The following is a 22739-nucleotide window of genomic DNA, read 5'->3' as shown; positions in this document are numbered from 1 at the left end:
TTCAGATTACTACCTGAGCCACGAGCTAATTGAAACAGAGTCAACAAGATGAAACACATGGCTCAAAGCTTGGTGTGGGAGAAATGGGTTTGAATTCATAGGACATTGGCACCAGGGTTGGGGAAAGAGGGGGAGGTTCAGGCTTGGACCAGATTCCTGGTGAATCACATAACTAGGGTCTTTAACCTAAATGATTGGGGGTGGTTTAGTTGCATGGAAAATTATAAAATCCAAGATAAAGGGGAAGTTCGGAATCCAGTTAGTGATTGGAATAATTGTTTCCAGAAAATAAATGGAAATGACAAGATTTATGATCGTCATGTTGTAGCAAGGAACCATAAAAGTGTAGGGAAACTCGATAATAGAACAAAATTAAAGGCTTTGTATCTTTATACATGAAGCATTAGCCATAACATAGATGAACTGATGGTGCAAATCAAGGTCACAGGACTTAAACTAGTTGAAGGAGGATGGCACAGGAGAGGATATTAAAATTTACACAACAAGTAACAGGACAGAGAATATGGAAATAATCAGGAATCCAACTTCAGGCACAGCTGCTAAGGGTAAAACTATGAGAAGGGTGAGGGGGGTGTCAACGCAGGACTGAGGGTGTTGTACTTAAATGCGCGCAGTATGCGAACAAGATAAATGAGCTTGTAGCACATTGAAATTGGCAAGTAGGATGTTGGTGAATATCACAGAGACCTGGCTTCAACTAAATATCCAAGAGCACACGTCCTGGCAAAAGGATAGGCAGATGAGCAGAGGGGACAGGATTGTCTTGTTAGTAGTAAATGAAATTAGATTGATAGCAAATGGTAATTATAAGGTCAGAAAGTGTAGAATCTGTATAGGTAGGGTTGAGGAATCGCATAGGAAAGAATCCCTGATGGGAGTTGTGCACAGGCCTCCTAGCAGTAGTCAGGATATCAAGCAGAAAATAACTCGGGTCATAGAAAAGGTAAATAAGAATGGCATTATTACAATAATCATGGGGGACTTCAGAATGCAGCTGGACTGGGAAAATCAAGTTGGTAGTGGATCTCAAGAAAATAATTTGAGGAATGTCTACAAGATGATTATTTGGAGCAGCTTTAGGTAGAGCTCACTAGTAAACAAGAATTCTGGATTCTTGTAATGAGGCAGACTCGATTAGGAAGGTGAAGGTGAAGGAACCCTGAGAGGACAGTGACTATAATATGATAGAATGTGCCCTGCAGTTTGAGAGGAGAAACTGAATCAGATGCAATAGTATTACAGTTGAATAAAGTAAACACAAAGACATGAGGGAGGAACTGGCCAGGGTGGATTGGAAGGGGAGCCTAGCAGGGAGGATTAGATTCCCTACAGTATGGAAACAGGCCCTTTGGCCCAACAAGTCCACACCGAGCCTCCAAAGAGTAACCCACCCAGACCCATTCCCCTAACCTATATTTCCCCCTGACTAATGCACCTATCACTATGGGCAATTTAGTGTGGCCAGTTCATCTGTACCTACACATTTTTGGATTGTGGGAGGAAACCAGAGCAGCCAGAGGAAACCCACACAGACATGGGGAGAGTATGCAAACTTCATACAGACAGTCACCCGAGGCTGGAATCAAACTCGAGTTCCTGGCATTGTGAGGCAGCAGTGCTAACCACTGAACTGCCGTGCTGCCCAAGATAATGGAGCAGCAACGTTTATGGGAGTAATTCAGGAGACACGGCAGAAATTCATTCCAAGGAAGAAGAGACATACTAAGAAGAGACATTCCTGATGAAGGGCTTTTACCCGAAATGTTGACTCTCTTGCTCCTCAGATGCTGCCTAACTGGCTGTGCTTTTCCAGCATCACACTCTCGACTCTGATCTCCAGAATCTGCAGTCCTCATTTTCTCCATACTAAGGGGAGGACAAGGCAAACGTGGCTGACAGGGGAAGTCAGGGACAGCATTAAAGCAAAAGAAAAAACATACAATATGGTGAAGATCAGAGGGAAGCCTTTAAAAACCAGCTTTTAAAAAAGTCAATAAGAGACAAAAAGATTAAAAAGGAGGGTAAGCTAGCTGGTAATATAAAATTATATAGTAAAATAAAAGAAGATTTCTTTTAGATATATAAAAGATAAGAGAGTGTGAAGAATGGACAATGGACTGCTGGAAAATGAGGCTGGAGAAGTAGTAAAGGGGAACAAAGATGTAGCGGAGGAACTGAGTAGGTATTTTTGCATCAGTCTTTACAGTAGATGATATCAGCAGCATACCAAAACTTCAAGAGAGTCAGGGGACAGAGACGAATAACAAAAACAGAAATTAGTGGAAAAACTCAGCAGGTCTGGCAGCATGTGTAGTGAGAAAACAGGGCTTTCTGAAGAAGGGTCACTGGACCAGAAATGTTAACTCTGCTTTGTCTCCACAGTGTGGAGGTGCCGATATTGGAGTGGGGTGGGCAAAGTCAGAAGTCATATGACACCAGGTAATAGTCCAGCAGGTTTATTTAAAATCACAAGCTTTCATAGCGCTCATCCCTGATGAAGGGCTTCGACCCGAAACGTTGATTTTCCTGTTCCTCCGGTGCTGCCTGACCTGCTGCACGTTTCCAGCAACACACTCTCAGCACTGCTCCTTTGTCAGCTCCAAAAGGTTGTGATTTCAAATAAACCTGTTGGACTATAACCTAGTGTCGTGTGACTTCTGACTCTCTCCACAGATGGTGCTCGACTTGCTGAATTTTTCTAGCAATTTCTGTTTCTAGTTTCCAGCACCTGCAGTTCTTTGGCTTTTTGGCAGAGGTGAGTGTAGTGGCCATTACTAAGGATAAGGTGCTGGCGAAGCTGAAAGGCCTGTAAGTTGATAGATCACCTGGACCAGTTGGACAACACCTCAGAGTTCTGAAGGAGATAGCTCATGAGATTGTGGAGGCAGTGGAGTCAGGGAGGGTCTCAAATGACTGGAAAATGGCCAATATAACATTTCTGTTTATGAAGGAAGGGAGGCAGGAGACAGGAATTTATAGGCTGATTAGTCTGACTTTGGCATTGGTAAGATTTTGGAGTCCATTATTAAGGAAGAGATTGCAGAGTACTTGGAACAACATAGTAAACTAGGGGTGAGTCAGCATAGCTTTTCAAGGGGAGGTCATGTCTGACAAATCTCTTAGAATTGTGTGAGAAGGTAATGGGCAAGTTTGACAGGAGTTGCACAGGAGGCTATGAGATAAAACAAGGGCCCATGATGTTAAGGTCAAAGTACTGGAATGGTTAGAGGGTTGGCTGACTGGCGAAAGGCAGAGATTAGGGATAAATGTGTCTTTTTCAGGATGGTAGCCAGTGACTAGTGGAGTTCTGCTAGTGCTGGGACTGGAACTATTCACATTCTACACTAACAATCCAAATGAAGTAACTGAGGGCATCTTTGCTAAGTTTGCAGATGATACAAAGATAGGTAAAGGGACATGTAGTGAGGAAGCAGGGAGGCTACAGAAGGACTTGGACAGGCTAGGAAAGTGTGTAAAGATGTGGCAGGTGAAGTACAATGTAAATTCACAAATCTGTAGTTCAAACGGATTTAGGAGCCCTAGCTTACAGTTGTTTTAAGATTAACATGCAAGTTCAGTTGGCAGTTAAGAAGGTAAATGCATTCATTTTGAGAGGGCTAGAATACAAGAGCAGGGGTGTACAGCTAAGACTGTATAAGGCTCTGGTCAGACCACATTTGGAATCTTGTGAGCAGTGTACAAGAATGATCTCCAGGATGAAGGGCTTGTCATATGAGGAGCAGTTGAGGACTCTAGGTCTGTACTCAATGGAGTTTAGAAGGATGGGGGGGGTCTCATTGAAACTTGCAGAATACTAAAAGGCCTGGATATGGTGGACCTGGAGAAGATGTTTCCACCAGTAGGAGATACTAATACCTTAGGGTCAAGCCTCAGGGTGAAGGCACAACCCTTTAGAAATAAGATGAGGAGGAATTTCTTCAGCTATGAGGAACACATTGCTATAGAAGGCTAGGGACACCAAGTCATTAATTGTATAAAGACAGGGAGAGATAGGTTCTTGATCAGTTAAGGGATCAAAGATTATGGAAAGGAAGCAAAAGAATGAGGTTAAGAAACATATCAGCCATGACCAAATGGTGGAGCAGATTGACTGGGCTATATGGACTAATATTGCTCCTATATTTTATGGTCATGAGCCACATCATTCCACAAATATTTAGCTTCTGTGCTTTCAGATGTATTGGATATCTCCCATTTCTGGAATGATTCAACAGCATCTCCACTGTGATTTTATCCAGGTCTTTACAACAAACTCGCACAGAGCTGCTAACGTCAGAGCCATCAGCTAACTCCTTCAATGAATGTCTTCTCTTCACCAACTATGCAATCATTCCACACTTTTTTTCAATGCTATCCTTAAAGGATTTATCTAGAGAGACATCCAATGATTGAACAAGGTTGTGTAGATCAATGTGAATCACCACAATGTCAAATATTGTGATCTAACGTCAGTAACATAATCAACAAACTGTGGTCTGTAAATGTCGCAGATGGAGTGAAATTGTGCTTTATGTAATGGTCCTGGTCAGAAATTCCAAACTTCTTTCAGCGTCATATTTTCAAGCCACCTTCCTCCATCCATTCATTATCAAAACATAGACAACTCTCCTTTTAAGAATAGCTACCTTGTCAGAATGTCATGGAATAAAGGGTATTAGGGGTGATGTTAAATTATCATAACCACTTTAGGATTACGAAGGGAAAAGCAGAGTATTGTTTGATTTATTCCTTTCCCTTTTTACTACCAATTGAAGGGTGTTCCTTCAATTTTTCTTTGGATATAAAAGTTATAAAAAGAAACTCACAGTGAAATTCATTAATATGAAGTTAAAGGTATGGACTCAAAGCACACAAGGAATGAAAGACAAAAGGACAGGAGATCAGACAGGCTAAAAATTACAAGTTTTAGTAATTACACAGGTACAATAGTAACAGGGTCATAAAGTTGCACAGCACAGAAACAGACCCTCTGGTTCAACTCATCCATGCCGACCAATTATCCTAAATTAATCTAGTCCCATTTGCCAACATTTGGCCCATATCCCTCTAAACCCTTCTTATTCATGTACCTATCCAGCTGCCTTTTATATATATATATTGTAATTGTACCAGCTTCCACCACTTCCTCTGGTAGCTCATTCCATACATGCAGCATCCTCTGCATGAAAAATCTGCCCTTTAGGTCCTTTTAAAATCTTTCCCCTTCACCTTAAACTACAAATCAGTTTACACGAGTTACAATATTCAGGAGGTTATAGCCAATCATTTTCCCTCAGTGAACTGGGACCAAGTGGGCATATTTTTCCTTCTTGCAGGCAAAAAAAGTGTAGGTTTCTTTCCAACAAGATACTTGGAGACAGAGATGGAGGGGTCAAAGTCAGTAGCAAACTCAGCCTGCAGTCCTGCCCTCCCTCTTGGAGGTCAAACAGTAACTGACTTACTATCCCAAGATTGTATAGCTAAGCATTCAACAAGCTGATTTCAAACATGTGACAAAGATAGGCATTTCAGTGGTCCAATTGGAAGATTGTTAAGCTTTATTTCCCACTGCATAGAGGCCGGTATCCTTTATTTACTAGTACAGCCAGCTTGCAGTCAGTTCCCTGAACTGAAGAGATTCTAAATCCCCTGTTAACATTCATCAGACTACTTAATGTTAATGACAGTTAACTTAATGTCAATTAGGTTAACAACCCCTATTCAGGACCTCGTAGTCAGTGAGGTCCACCTGGTTCTGATCACTACACCCCTCATCAGAGTTTCCATTGCAAGGTGATGAGGTTCCAGTAAAACCATTAATATCGTATGAATCTTGATGATTTCCTTCATCTACAAGGGGCTGGAAGCAGATGACTTGTCTCCAACTCCTTTGTGTCAGCTTTAGCTGAGGATTCTAGGGTTCCAAAGCCTCAGCCATTTTATGAGTCCATTTTTAAATGAAACAACATTTGAACCGCCAAATATAGTGGAGCCTACAATTTTCTTTGGTGTTTCTCTGCTATCTAACCATGACAGCTTTTTTTTCTTGACTATCACCATTGTCTTAAGTTTTGTTCCATCAGGCAAATACAACAGCACAATGATGAATCACCTCTTCAACTGTCTTCACTAGCACCATTTACTCTGCAATTTGGTATGGACTCCAATACCATGGATTCTCAAGCAGCTGCACAATTATTTCTCTGCTCTGCAGCCTCAGCAAATTTATGTTTTAACTAGGCCATGTATCTACCATTCTTTCTAGAGTCTAGGTTGTCATATCTGAGGGTGAAATTGGTGGAAATGCAGTACTCACCACTGAAATCTCATCCTTGACATCAAATGTTGAGGTGCACAGACATGAGGAGCTAAACAGTCATTTTCAAACATAAAGATGAATTTGACTGCAGTAGCAAGTGTGTGGTAAATAAAAAAATAGTTTGGATTCTTTGACCTAAAGGATAGGAGTCAACTTTTATTCAAGATCAACCTAAGTTTGTAGAGTATTAGCTCATGCTTTTACAAATGTGATTTGATTTTGTTCCAAATTGTGACTGTCAACATTTCTCTATCATTGACATTAAGCTGACTGTAATTGCTGGATCAATTTCATTTTCGTTTTTTAAACAGAGGTATAGTATTTGCAAACCTGCGCTCCTCTGGCATTACCCCACTATCCAAGGAGGATTGGGAAACTATGGACATAAGATCCACAATTTCACCTTACGTTCTTTTGATGATGTTCCTTTGATGAATCACATCTGAACTGGATGACCTCAATACATTGTCAGCTACCAACCGCTTAAGTACTTTCTCCTTAACTAACTTATTTTTGTTTGATCTATTATTACTACTGCCTTCTCCTTCATTGCTTCACAGGCAGAATTTTAGATGCTGTCATTCTTGGTCCAACATCTGTCCAACTTTAACTTCCACTTTGTTATTTATATGTTTATGTGAAACATCCAGGGTCCCCTTTTATGTTAGCCAGTAAACTACTTTCATGCTCTCTCTTTACTTCTCTTACTGTTTCTTTTCTTGTTGGTCTGGAAAGACACCAATCACAAAGTTCTCCTGTACATTTTTCACAATTTCTCCCCATCTTTGCTCCTTACTCTACCCCAAACAATGTCACAGTATCATAGAATATATGGTCTAGAAGGAGGCTATTCAGGTATTGAATCTGCACCAACTCCATAGAAAGCAATCCAGTTAGTTCCACTGACCTGTGCTTACCACGTATCCATGTAACTTTCTTTTTCAAGCATTAATCCAGTTTCATTTTGAAAGCTACAATTTGACCACTTTCCATCAGGCAATACTTTCCACCACAGCTTGCGAAATTTTTCAGAACCAGAGTATTCCTGAAAAAAGACATGTGTTGCCAAAGAATTTTGACTTGCACACATCAGGACAGACCCAAGAATGCCAAATTTGAAACAGTCACAACAGTTCATACATCATCTTTATACATAGTCTGTCATCTGCCATGTGACTGCCAATTTCACCAAATGATCTAGATCCTTTTGAAATCTATTACTGGCTTCCTGACTGTTCACATTTCCAAGAGTTGTATCATCAGTAAATTTCAAAGCTGCCCTGTATCCTGAAATTCAATTCATTAACATATATCAAAAACAGCAGCAGCTTGAATAATAGACCCTAATAAAACACTGATCTGCCTGCCTCCTCTCCGAAAAAAAAGACATTCACAGCGACTCTCTGTCAGATATTCTTTTTCCCCATGCCATAAATATGATGCAACCATCTCTTTTATTTGCAATTTACAAATTGACTAACAGGTCTACTTTCATTTACTTACATAACTGAACAAATTATGCCTCAGGGTTTCCATAGCTCAAGCAGAAAATTTGAACCAAAATTTTGTAATTCCTTTGCAGCACAATGTTGTCTGATATAATCAATGGCCAAATACGAGCAGAAGTACATTTACACTGCTTCAGCTGCAAATGCAAATTTTACTCAAAAAGACAAGTATACTTCATGAGTGCTTTGACATAAGAAGCATCTATCACTACTCAATACAAAACTTGATAATCTTTCCTTGGAGTCTTTTACAATGGAAATATGTGAAGTTTGCACATCTGAGGAGATTACTTTGGTACCCTGTTCCTGAATTATAAAAGTTGAATTCACTTTTCAATTAAAATGAGTAAATCTCATTCTAAATCAATACCATTGATGCATCTGTCAAATAATAAAAATCGCAGAGTCCTGTATCTATTACAGTTTTTAGACAGAAGTTTGCATTGAGATATAGATATACTGTGCAACTTAGAAACTGCTTCCCACTAACACTGGAGTGAAGGCATTAGTCACTTGTACTAAGAATACAGTCTTGCTCTTATTTATTATAATTAAAAAGTCTAAGGCTCCTTGAACTATTTTGAAACTTGCCCCATTAGTTAGGTTCAGCAAAAAGTTCAAGAGGGGTGTGGGTACCTCTGAGTTGTTGTAGCTTGCGTTCCTTAATGCCTGAATAATAACCTTGCTCATCCAATTCATTAATATATGTTCCAATTTTGCATTTCTCTGAGATATACCAAATGCACTTCTTGAGAGCAGGAAGATGCCACTTTTTCTAATTTTATGCGAAAGGGAGAATTGTCACTTAGCTTGAAATGACATTGGGATTAAATACTTAGAGATAGATATTTTCTAAATAACCTGTTCAGAGATAATATTACACACCTCTTGAGCATCTAGGATTTCGAGCTGGGCCTCCAGGTTCGGAAGTAAGGACACTACCTCTACAAAACTTTGTTACAGATAAAGTTAAAAATCACGCAGCATCAGGTTATAATCCAATAGGTTTATTTGGATGTACAAGCTTTCAGAGCGCTAGTGGAGTAGGATCATAGGACACAGAATTTTTAGCGAAAGATCATAGTGTCATATGGTTTTTAATTTGCGATCATGTGATTTTTAATTTTGTCCCCCCCCCCCAGTCCAACACTGGCACCTCTACATCATTGTTACAGATAAACCAATTATTTTGCAATACTTTGTGAAGAACACAAGGTGTCAGTAGATACAAAACTGAAAACTGAAAGAAACTAAGGCCCAATTTGTAACTTCAGGACAAACTTATGGCCAAGGTAAGTTCGATGTTAGATCAATATCTACCTGTTACAACTAAAAGGAGGCCTGTGTTATTTTAACTTCTGCACCAAATTATTATCTCACTAGTGGGCCTGACCACTGACCTAGCTGTCTGCTTCAGTCTACAATTTCTAACTGGTCATTCAAACCCTCTTTTGAAATATTGTACTTCATTTTACAAAGTTTTGTCATAATGACCAATCCTGATCATTGCTTCTTCACTAGTTCACACTCTTTGCTGTTGCCATCAATCCAGAACTTGCCCATCTCAATTGCCACTCACCTCTCTTACTCAGAATCCACATAATGGTTAGGAGCTCCATGTTTTTCAACTTAACTTTATACAAGACACTCACTAACTCTGTTGGACATGATAGTCCACAGGAGAGCATTAAGATCAGAAGTGGATCACCAAATCCTGCACTGATCTTGAAGGAGTGATTGTGCAAGAGTGATCAGGATAGCAACTGAAGGTTCTTGCCACCCCCTCATGAACCTCTATGAACCACACAAAGCTGAAGCTGGCTACATCATGAAACAGTTGTTAACTGCCACTGTCCAGTCTCTCATTTCCATACAAACACCAGTCCCTTTTCTTCTCCTTTTCGATCATTAGTCAAAACCCACCAAAGCAGACATTACATGGGAGGAGAATCCTTCAAAAATACATCATCATACTCTCACACCCAAACACAAGCAGAGATTGACATCATGGGCATGAACTGTTACACATGCAATGGGGAGGCCAGTGAAACCACTTACTTTGTTACAGGTCTTTGCCCGACTGTTTAACTCTGCCATTTTCTTTGTAACCCTGTTCCTGCACAGTAAGAGGAGAGGTGTGATGACCACCCATACTCTGCTTCTGAAGGATCTCCCATTTATAAGGGCCGCATTAGAAGTCGAATATTGCAGGAAGCCTTAATTGTGAAGGCTAGGAGGGGAAGGAAAGCAAGAGAAGGCTGCTCCCCACCCCCCCCCCCCCGCCACATTCTTTGCTCTTCTCTGGTGGTTATGTGTAACAGTAAAGACCAATAGGATAGTTTCACTCCTAGGGATGGATGGAAGGGGGCAGCAACTAAAACTGCAAATGACTGACAAAAGGTTATGAGGCAGCGTGGAGCAGGAGAATAATCCCCAGGTCCTGCATACACTTTCAGAACAGATTTATTCATCCCTTTCGATCAGGGAAGGTGAGTGGCATACCTTTTTCTGGTGGTATCCATTACTCTTTGAATTCCCCTGCATTATCCTGCACATTTTGCCTATGATCCATACATCCTTCAGTCCTCCCCATCCCTTTCTCTCCATTTCCATTCAAAGGGCTGACACTTACAATCACCTTTCTCCTTTAGCTATTTGTACCTAGCTATAAGGGTCCACTTCACAAATGTTTTCAATCCATCCTCAACACTCATTTCATTTCTCACACTCATAACTCTCTCAATGCAGGGGAAGGGTGGATGTAATTTCATAGACATTTGTGGTGAAATGTGTATATAATACGTATTATTAGCTTTGCATCTCAAAAATAGAGGAAACTGAATGTGAGATAGCACCATGATAGTTTTCTTTATTCAGGGCCATTACTGAACAGTTTTAAAAAAATGAAAAAGAGCTGCAGATGATGGAAATCAGAAACAAGGGAAATTGCTGGGAAAACTCAGTAGGTCTGGCAGCATCTGTGGAGAGAAATCAGAGTTAACATTTCGGGTCCAGTGACCCTTCCTTTGAACAGTTCTGAGGAAGTATCACTGGGACTCAATGTGTTAACTCTGCTTTCTCTCCACAGATGCTGCCAGACTTGCTGAGCTTTTCCAGCAATTTCTGCTTACATTCTGGAGCAGTGGCTGAAATACATCCAAGAAGACACAGGACCAGGCAGAGCTCAGTGCTGATAATTTGGAAGATGTTTACAATTTCGGGTTTCTGATAGACAGCAAGCACTTTAACCGATTAGTTTGTTTGTGACTTTAGTTCAAAGCAAACTAGAGTTTATTCCAAAAGGGAAAAGGTTTTCTCTTAGCAGGGGAACCAAGTTCGGTTCAGTTCATTTAACAAAACTAGTCACTTTAGCAGGAGTGAGTTGTAATTTGCGAAGATTCAAACTCAGGGGAGTAGAAATAGAAGATTTAAACTGTTCGAACCGGCAAAGTTTAGGCCATCAAAATTGTTAAAGGTGTCTTGCCATAAAACTCAAAAAGGAATCATAAAATTGACTTTACAGTTCAAGATAGAGAAACTGGAAGAAAACAGTTAAGTAGAAACTTTAAAGAGTTGAGATTGGTGTTCAGTTTCTCTGGGTTTGAGTCTTTGTAATGGATGAGTCTTTGTAGTGGGCGGTACGGTGGCACAGTGGTTAGCACTGCTGCCACACAGCACCAGAGAGCCGGGTTCAGCTCCCGCCTCGGGCGACTGACTGTGAGGAGTTTGCACATTCTCCCCGTGTCTGCGGGGGTTTCCTCCGGCTGCTCCGGTTTCCTCCCACAGTCCAAAAATGTGCAGGTTAGGTGAATTGGCCATGCTAAATTGCTCATAGTGTTAGGCGAAGGGGTAAATGTAGGGGAATGGGTGTGGACTTGTTGGGCTAAAGGGCCTGTTTCCACACTGTAAGTAATCTAATCAATAATCACAGAATCGCAGATGTGTTACGGGGCAGAAGGAGACCACTTGGTTCATTGAGTTAAACAATCATCGTTACCAAATACTTGTCTCCTGCTTTTTGCCCTATACCCTTACACGTCATTTTTAACCAATAACCATATACTGCTGCCTCGAATGCCCCAGTTGAACTTTCCTCCATTGCACTTCCAGGAAGAGCTTTCCAAACCATGACTACTTGCTGAGTCAAGTAGCTTCACCCTTGCTTCTTTTGCAAATCACTTTAAATTCATGCCCACTTGTTCTTGTTCCTCTTACAATCTATCCAGCCTGCTCATGATTTTTGAAATTTCTACCAGAGCTCTTCTTAGTCTTCTTCTCTCCAAGAAGAACAGTCCCACTTCTTCAATCTGTCCTCATTGCAATTATTCTTCATCCCTGGAACCATTCTTGGAAACCACGTCTACACTCTCTCACCCGTGTTCACATCCTTCCTATGATATAACGCTGAGGATTGTACACAATACCCTAGCTGAGATTTAATTAGTGCCTTTTACAAGTTCACCATCACTTCCTTGCTCTATGCCCCTACTAATAAAGCTGAGGATGCTGGGAAACAGGTTTAAACTTTGTTTTCATATCTGTGGATAGTTATTTCTAACTTGAATAAAAATTGTTTGTTTTTTGATTTCTTTCTTTTCTTTAATAAACTTATGTTTCTGAACCCTTTCAAGTTTCACAACATACTCCCAATCGAAGGGAGACCAAAACAGCACATAATATTCCAAAATTGGTCTAATTGATGTTTTATACAGCCGCGATATGACTTCCCAAAATGCAGCACCTCACATTTATCTAAATTAAACTCCGTCTGCCACTCCTCAGCCTATTGGCCCATCTGATCTGGATCCCGTTATGCTCTGAGGTAATCTTCGCTGTCCACTACACCTCCAATTTTGGTGTCACCTGCAAACTTACTAACTATACCTCCTATGTTCGCATCCAAATTATTTATATAAATGATGAAAAGTCGAGGACCCAGCACCAATCCTTGTGGCACACCTGTTTCCATGCTGTACACTTCTATGACAGTAATAGATTGAAAGCAAGATGCTTGTTTGATGATATCTTATCAGTTCCCTAAAGTTGTTATAGCATCACTGAAGCCAAACACCTTAATTGGAAGGGACTAAAATACTGGCAGGGAGATTTGCTAGAGTTGCTTGGGAGGAGTTAAACTAGTAAGATGGAGGGAGTGGTACCCAGGGGAAATAGTGAGGAAAGAGATCAATCTGAGACTGATATAGTTGGGAAAAGGAGCAGGTCAAACAGATAGGGCAGGCAGGAACAAAGTAGGCCTGGTAAATTAAACTGCATTTATTTCAATGCAAAAGGCCTAACAGGGAAGGCAGATGAACTCAAGGCATGGTTAGGAACATGGGACTGGGATATCATAGCAATTACAGAAATGTCACTCAGGGATGGACAGGACTGGCAGCTTAATGTTCCAGGATACAAATACTATAGGAAGGATAGAAAGGGGGGACAAGAGAGGAGGGATAGTATTATTGCTGTACTTAGGATATTCATGGGAATACATCTCAGGAAGTTATTTGGGTGGAACTGAGAAATAAGAAAGGGATGATCAACTTATTGAGATTGTATTATACACCCCCTTAATAGTAATTGGGAAGATGAGAAACAAATTTGTAAGGGGATTTCAGTTATCTGTAAGAATAATAGGGTGGCTTTGGTAGGGAATTTTAACTTTACAAATATAGATCGGCACTGCCATAGTATTAAGGGTTTAGATGGAGAGGAATTTGTTAAGTGTGTATAAGAAACTTTTCTGATTCAATATGTGGCTATACCTACAAGAGAATGTGCAAAACTTGACCTATTCTTGGGAAATAAGGCAGGGCAGGTGACTGAGGTGTCAGTGGGGGTGCACTTTGGGGCCAGTGACCCATAACTTTATTAGTTTTAAAATATTGTTGGAAAATGATAGACTTGATCTAAAAGTTGAAATTCTAAATTTAAGGAAGGCCAATTTTGATGGTATTAGGCAAGAACTTTCAAAACCTGATTGGGGGCAAATGTTCGTAAGTAAAAGGGATGACTGCAAAATAGGAAGCCTTCAAAAATGAGATATCAAGAGTCCAGAAACAATATATTCCTGTCAGGGTGAAAGGAAAGACTGGTAGGCGTAGGGAATCACGGATAACTAGAGAAATTGAGGCTTCGGTTAAGAAAAAGATGGAAGCATATATCAGGTATAGACAGGAGAGATCGAGTGACTACTTAGAAGAGTATAAAGGAAATGGGAGTATACTTAAGAGGGAAATCAGGAGGGCAAAAAGGAAACATGAGATAGCTTTGGCAAATAGAGTTAAGGAGACTCCAAAGGGTTTTTACAAATATATTAAGGACAAAAGGGTAACTAGGGAGAGAATAGGGCCCCTCAAAGATCAGCAAGGCGGCCTTTGTGTGGAACCACAGGAGATGGAGGAGATAGTCAACAAGTATTTTGCATCAGTATTTACTGTGGAAAAGGAGATGAAGATATAGAATATGGGGAAATAGATGGTGACACCTTGAAAAATGTCCATGTTACAGAGGAGGAAGTGCTGGATGTCTTGAAACGCATAAAAATGGATAACTCCCCAGGACCTGATCAGGTGTACCCTAAACCTCTGTGGGAAGGTAGGGAAGTGATTACTGGGTCCCTTACTGAGATATTTGTATCATTGATAGTCACAGGTGAGATGTCAGAAGACAGGAAGTTAGCTAACGTGGTGCCACTATTTAAGAAAGGTGGTAAGGAAAAGCCAAGGAACTAAAGACCGGTGAGCCTGATGTCTGTGGTGAGCAAGTTGTTGGAGGGAATCCTGAGGGATGTGATTTATATGTACTTGGAAAGATAAGGACTGATTAGGGATAGTCAACATGGCTTTGTGCGTGGGAAATCATGTCTCACAAACTTCATTGAGTTTTTTGAAGATATAACAAAGAGGATTGATGAGAGCAGAGCAGTGGACATGATCTGTATGGACTTCAGTAAGGCGTTCGACAAATGACCTCATGGAAGATTGGTTAGCAAGGTTAGATCTCATGGAATATAGGGAGAACTTGCTATTTGGATAAAGAAGTGGCTCAGAGGTAGAAGACAGAGGGTGGTGGTGGAGGTTTGCTTTTCAGACTGGAGGACCAGTGACCAGTGGTGTGCCACAAGGATCGATGCTGGGTCCACTAGATTTCATCATTTATATAAGCAATTTGGATGTGAATGTAAGAAGTATAGTCAGTAAGTTTGCAGATGACACCAAAATTGGAGGTGTAATATATAGCGAAGACGTTTTCATTTTCTCCTAGTTGATTTTAACCTTAACACAAAGCCTCTTCCAAGGATGCCTACCTTGAAGAAGATCTCCTCAACTCACTTCAAGGGTCACAGTAAGTCTCTGTCTCACTGCACACACACACACACACACCCTCACCCCCCCACCGCCCAGGTCATCTCCCCTGCCCTGAAGCTCTCCTTCCGGATCCTCTTCTGCACACTTACAACCATGTGCCACCACCTACTCTCCCTGTAGTCAGCACTGCCACAGCTCAGGGCCACACTCTCCCAGGCCTGCAAAGGGCCTCTGCTGTTTTACATCCTCAGAAGAATTCACACCCTCAACAAACGCTTTTTCTCCACCATATTGGACATAAAAGAACATAAGTTAAACAAACTTTCATGTACTTACCTCAATACTCAGGATTTCTCACCCATTCCAGAAGCTTCTCTTGGCCTTTGGAAATGCTCAGACACCATTAGCCACCACCGTCGCGATGAATGATGATGTCACTTTCCTGCCCGCTGCCCCACAGTCTGCAGTTCTCACTTTCTCCTAGTGAAGAAGGTTACTTCAGAGTGCAACTTGATCTTGAACAGATGGGCCAGTGGGCTAAGGCGTGGCGGATAGATAAACGTGAGATGCATTTTGGGAAAGCAAATCAGCGCAGGGCTGAAACACTTAATGGTAAGGTCCTAGGGAGTGTTGCTGAACAAAGAGACCTTGGAGTGCAGGTTCATAGCTCCTTGAGAGTAGAGTCGCAGGTAAATAGGATAGTGAAGAAGGCATTTGGTATGCTTTCCTTTATTGGACAGAGCATTGAGTATAGGAGCTGGGGATTCATGTTGCGGCTGTACAGGACGTTGGTTAGGCCACTTTTGGAATATTGTGTGCAATTCTGGTCTCCTTCCTATCGGAAGAATGTTGTGAAACCTGATTTACAAGGATGTTGCCAGGGTTGGAGGATTTGAGCGATAGGGAGAGGCTGAACAGGCTGGGGCTGTTTTCCCTGGAGCATCAGAGGCTGAGGGGTGACCTTATAGAGGTTTATAAAATCATGAGGGGCATGGATAGGATAAATAGACAAAATCTTTTCCCTGGGGTGGGGGGAGTCGAGAACTAGAGGGCATAGGTCTAGGGTTTAGAGGGGAAAAAATTCAAAAGGGCCTTAAGGGGTAGCTTTTTCATGCAGAGGCTGACGTGTTTGTAGAATGAGCTGCCAGAGGAGGTGGTGGAGGCTGGTACAATTACAATATTTAAAAGGCTTCTGGATATTTATATGAATAGAAAGGGTTGAGAGGGATCTGAGCCAAGTGCTGGCAAATGGGACTAGATTAGGTTGGGATATCTGGTCAGCATGGACTAATTGGACCAAAGGGTCTGTTTCCGTGCTGTACATTTCCATGACTTTGTGACTTGATAAAACCCTATTTTAGAAAGGAATGCTGTTCATTTGGGGAGCAAGATTATAATTTAAGAAGGAACCACAAATGACTTTTTTTAACTGTGATGCAGCACATCTGTATGTATCACTGTTCAACATCATCTTATGGCTTTTAATTAGAAAATCCAAGGGGTTGATTTGAATTCTTTATGAAGACTAATTAATCTAAGAATAAAATAGGGGATATCTGCATCAATTACTGCATAGCTATGGGTGGAGGGCGCATTTGGTTGTTTGAAATCTCCACTCCAGCCATACAGAAGACATTTCTCCCCATTTCTTCACATTCATCATGTACTATTGGCCACCAGATGGATAGGCAGTCAGTTTTCTGAAGTGGCTGCCAATAAGATAGGGTGGCAAGGTGGCTCAGTGGTTAGCACTTCTGCCACACAGTGCCTGGGTTCGATTCCCACCTCGGGTGACTGTCTGTGTGAAGTTTGCATATTCTCCCTATGTCTGGGTGGGTTTCTTACCACAGTCCAAAGATGTGCAGGTCAGGTGAATTGGCCATGCTAAATTGGCCATAGTGTTAGGTGCATTAGTCAGGGGTAAGTATAGGGTAGGGGAATGGGTCTGGGTGGTTTACTCTTCGGAGGGTCAATGTGGACTTGTTGGGCTGAAGGGCCTATTTCCATGTTGTAGGGAATCAAATCTAATATACGTAGCTTTGTATGAACATGTTTCAGTGACTAACCACCATGTTAAATAAACAATAAAATTGATCATATGGTCCATCAAGCCAGTTTTCATTCTGGAATTTTATTTGTCCAGTATTACCATCAACTTGGATCAGAACAAAAGGCAGAGAACCTTACAGACCTGCAGCTACTTCCTTTAGTGTAGGATGGCGATTGATTCGATCAGTTGGCTAGACGGCTGGCTTGAATATGAGTGATGCCAACAGTACAAGTTCAATTACCACACTGGCTGAGGTTCCAATAAAAGACTCTCTTTCTCATACCTCACCCGCCCTCCCCTAACCTGAGTGCTGTGGCCCTTAGGTTGAATCAATCATCTCTCTGATGAGGGAGCAACATTGTGGCAAACTTACCTTTAGTGTAGGAGGATGCCCTGGACATTAGCAGAGTGACATAGCCATTAAGCATCAATGATGGCCTACAGACCTGGTGACAGTATTTGCATTTAGCTTTGATTCACATTGATTTGATGTCTGCACTAACTGAAATGTTGCGGCACGCATTTGTTTCAAAGCCTTTACTGGTGTTAGCACTAACACATTTAATCTCTCACTAGTCCTTTAAGGATGGTAAGGAACTGTTGTGAGAAGAGGTGGAGAAGCCTACAGAGAAGGGAGAGTACTCCTGAGGATGCACTGTCATGATTCTTGTGCATCTTCCTTGAGCACATGTTCACACATCTCTTTGGATTCAGCAGTTGTGATGGCAGGATCACCTCTGGGGTCATCCAGTAAAAGGGAACTTTTGGAGAAGCAATGGGTAATGTGTGTGTTTCTGTCACCATTTCCAAACACTGCCTGTGCACTCAAAGGGTCCATTTCTCACAACAGGACCTTGAGGTATTTACATTGACGTCCATCTCCATGAAAATAGTCCACCGTGAACATGGAGTTTGTTGTCTGGTGGGTGAGTGAGCACATGCTGGCCCAGTAAAATAGCATCCACACTCTGACTACCACTTTACTGAAGATAGAAGGAAGCTAAGCCTTGTTGCTCAATGCTGAATGGAAATGCATTCATGCTCTTCAGCTGTTGGGTAGCAGGGATGAGCAGACAGGCCCTGAGAGGGAGAATGGATAGAGACCCATGACAGTGTCAATTCTGGTCAAGGTATCAGTAACTTTCTCTCTCTCTCTCTGTCTCCACAGTTGTTGCCAGACACTGCTGAGTCTCTCCAGCATTTTGTGAGCTTGTTCCCGAACAGGCACACCTTTGTTAGTGTTTGACAGATCTTCATGGGCTCTCCAAAGACCATCCTGTGCATCTCATCTATCAGAACAAGTAAATAAGCAGCGCATCTCTGGCCTTGCTGAAATGCATGCACAGAAATTAGGGAAGCAGATGAGGAAAATGTATTCGTTGATTAAAGGTATTCGCTTGGTTGTGCATACCAATAATTATATTCCTATGTTATTGTTTATTTCTGAAGGGGATAGAATCCAGTTGGAAAAAATGGTTGGCTGTGGCTCCTGGGGGAGGGTTACTGGTATTGGCTTTGCAGGATCAACACATAAGCCACTGGTAAGCTGCCACAGAGAGCCAGTGGGTCTTAGTCCTCAGTGGGAGGCCTATCCAAAACGCGGAAGATCCAGGCGACATCCCCAGTCAGGGCAAAAATGGGATCTACATTCTAATTACACAGATTAGTCAGGTGCTGCCACCAGGCAGTTAGCCTCTGAGGCTGCTGACCCACCTCCAAAAGGATTCCTTTCCCCTCCCACCTTGAAGTCCATGCAGCACCGCAAAGCCTCCACCCTTCCTTGTCCATGTTAGTCATATATGCCCCTTTTTAAATGGAGGTGATGGCCTAGTGGTATTATCCCTGGACTGTTAATCATGTCCTAGGGACCTGGGTTCAAATGGTGGAATTTGATTTCAATTAAAATACGATCTGAAATTAAGAGTCTATGATGACCATGTTGCTGATTGTTGGAAAAACTCATCTGGTTCACTAATATCCTTTTGGGAACGAAACAGACGACCTTATCTGGTCTGGCCTATTTGTGCCTCCAGACCAGTTGATTCCTAACTGCCCCCTCTACATTTTGGGATGGGCAATAAATTCTGGCCCAACCAGCAATATCCTCACCTCAGGAATGAAATCCCTTATGCTGCACAGCCAATAAGGATGCCACTAACTCTTTATCCTGCTCTATATCTATCCCCTACATGCATCAATTGTTTGGCACATCCCTATACACCCAGGCCTTCACTTTACTGCCATACACATCTATTACTTCACCCTTCCAATGCCTCTTGCTGTGGACTGATAAGCTGTGGACTCTAGGAGCTGAAGTGTTATTGTTTAGGTTGATATGCCTCAGCAGCTAGATGTTCCTGTGCCAATGTGTTGTTACTTCAGAGGTTTACCTGTCTTACTGCTTTTATATAAAAGAAGTACATCTTGGGAAAATTGTGACAAATTGGATTCCCAAAAAATTGAACCACATCAGGGCAAGTATAAGTAAAGTCTACGCTGTTAACTAAAATACAAAAATAGTATTTGAAACTCATAAAATCAACCAAATGAGTTAAACAATAAAACCTGAAATTAAATGCCTTCTCATCCACATTATAATACTGAGCCGTCTCTTAAAATCTTTCTGCTGTTGAATATTTATGGTTCTGAAATACTAGAGCGATTATAAGTTATTTACTGGAAATCGACGAACTGCTGGTTTAACACATTACTTCAGCCTTTTAGCCCCTGAAACATTTCCTGTGCATTATCATTTATGTCACTGATTGAAAATTATCAATGATTGGGCATGATATTGAGGTTTCAAAGCTGCTGTCATTACATGTGGGTTCAAAACTGCTGATGCAGCTCTGGTGCCTAAAAACATTGATGAAATCGTAATTGTTGAGAACTTAATTCTGAAATTGCTGTGTCCACCAAAACACAATGTTCCAGCACAATTCAGTAGGGTGTCCTTTCAATGATCCATGTAATCTAATTAAGAAAAAGAGTGATAGCACAGGGCTTGTGAAAAATTAGACTGTCTCGGGCTTCAGATACCTTATACTGCTGCCCCTACAGTTTCACCCTGATTTCAGTGCTAAGGCGAGTAATGCCGACTGTGGCACTGCGTATCAATCAGGAGATGATTTTTCCTCACACTACTGAAGGTGCTGTGCCATTGCATGAGAGGATAATTGTCTGCCTCAGGTGATTGCAGAATCTGCACACTATCATTTATCTGGCCAGGAGTCAAGGAAACACGCAGGCTACCAGTGCGGTCAAGCATTGCTATTACACATCTTCCCCTACTACCAAGGTAAGTCCATTGTCCGAAAGTGAAAGTGAAAATTGTGGCCTTAATACAGATATTCAGGCACAATTATCTTGGTGCTATGACTGATGCCCTAGATTTCATCACAGAACATAAACCAGACAGCATTCTAGAATCTCATCAGATACCAGCAACGAAAGTATTTTGAATTGAGGCAATAATGTCTAATATGAATGAAGTGAAAGGAGAGACCTTTCCTGTCACTGTCCACACTCGCCACTAAATCAACAGATTCTGGATGTAGTGAATCAAGTGAAAATGTGCCCCAGTATGTCAGTGATGTTGATCATTCTTGTGCTGCAATAGTAGCAGCGATTTTAGCAAATTTGTTAATTTCAATATCAAATCGAAGCTTTAAATAAATAAGTTCACCTTCTATCCTTAGTGTTTGAGGATACGTAGTGAAGCTGAACACTGGCCTTTTCTGGTCCCCTTAAACATAATGGAAAGAACCAAGTACAAGAGCAGAATCCTACCTTTCATTGACACAAGTTCCCTCCCATAGCATTATCGATCATACTGCATCAACATCATTATATTAAGGATTCACTTTCTATTCAAGTATTGTCTCAGTATATTTAACTTCCCAAGATATTGCACATTTGGCCTGAATTTTCATCCCAATGATAAGTTTACAGACACAACATCTGCCAATGTGACATTGCCACTGGCACATACAATTACCTCTTACAACTCTCATCAGTCAAATAGGAGAGTTTGGAAATAAGAATTACACCCTTCACTGGGAAGAAGAAAAACATGAAACAACAATCACCATTCAAACTTATTTCCCAACACTATGCTCAAGTCCATTGAAATTACACCCCTTTCTCAAATCTTTAGGTTTCTACTTTGTTGATTTCTTCTGGGTTCTTCTCTGGGGATTGTGAAGACAATTTAGAACTACTTTCTGAGTTGATGGTGATGACTATTTCACAAATCTGTGTGCATATGCTTTCTAACATCTACTAAGTTGCAATTTCAATCTAAACTCTTCTGGCTGGTAGCTGCATAAACATGAAAGATTTTGTGCTTCAATAATTGACTTCCTCTGAATTGAAAATCTCCTACTAGGAGAGAAACTAAACTTGTTTGTGAACTCAACTTGTGATTCCTCTCAACTAAAACTCTAGTATTTTTTGAACTGATGAATTAATTTTCATAATCCTCAAAGTATAAATATCTTATTCGATTAACATTCGAGGGATTCCCACAGACACTTGATTACACTTATACATCTCCTCGGATACATTAGGTCTTTGTTCCAGAATGACTTCCTGAACTTTCTTCAAAAACCCCTCATAGCTCTAATACAATTTAATTTCTCTTTCTTTAATAAAAACCAAATGATAACAATGATGATAATACATTTTACGCACCTTTCATTATATCTCCTTTTCAAAAAAAAGATATCCTTAAGTGGTATTCTCATATTCTACCTAAAATCTCTTCTTAACACTATTTCTCTTGCACAGTAGCAGGAATAATCTATTTCCATGAAACACACAATGAGCTTCATCTCAACAATATTTTATACAAGTCCATTTTTATCACAACATTCAGTTTCCTTCATGTGTGGTCTTGACAAAGCATTGATGTAATTTTGATCTTGCCAACCACATGAATGATGTTTAAATGATGTAGCCGCCGTATTAAGCTCCGACAAAATAAACCTAAATTTCTGATCCAAAATCTCTCCAAATAAATTCAAGAATTATGGTCTGTATGAATGACCATCTCTTCAGAGTTGTTGGATATATAAATTGCAAAGTGATATATAGTCAACACAAGACTCTGAGCTGAATCTTACTCTTTGTTTGGCTAAATGTCAATTTTATCAAGTTTCATGGAAAGTTTATCTCCATGAGATCTTGCAAGTTTATTTGCACTTGCCCAAACCACCCTTATTAACTACCTGACCTGTGCCAATACAGCCCCTCGCAACAAAAGCTAACTCGATTCTATCATAGTTATAGAAAACAGAAGCAGGGCTTGTCATTCAGCTTTTTGAGCCTGCTACCCTATTTAATATGATCGTGGTTGGTCATCCAGATCAGCTCAGTCCCCTACCCTTTGAATCGTTTAGCTCTAAGAATTGTATCTAAATCATTCTCCTCCTACCCCTCCCTGTAGAACTTGCTACTGCTCAGTTATCTCACAATAGACTGGTGTCCACACCAGCAGTGCACTCAGACAAGTACTGTCAGTCCATACT

The sequence above is a fragment of the Chiloscyllium plagiosum genome, chromosome 32 (genome assembly GCF_004010195.1).
Source record: "Chiloscyllium plagiosum isolate BGI_BamShark_2017 chromosome 32, ASM401019v2, whole genome shotgun sequence".
Lineage (NCBI taxonomy): Eukaryota > Metazoa > Chordata > Chondrichthyes > Orectolobiformes > Hemiscylliidae > Chiloscyllium > Chiloscyllium plagiosum.
The sequence above is the reverse complement of the archived record's forward strand: the minus strand, read 5'-3'. Positions refer to the sequence as shown.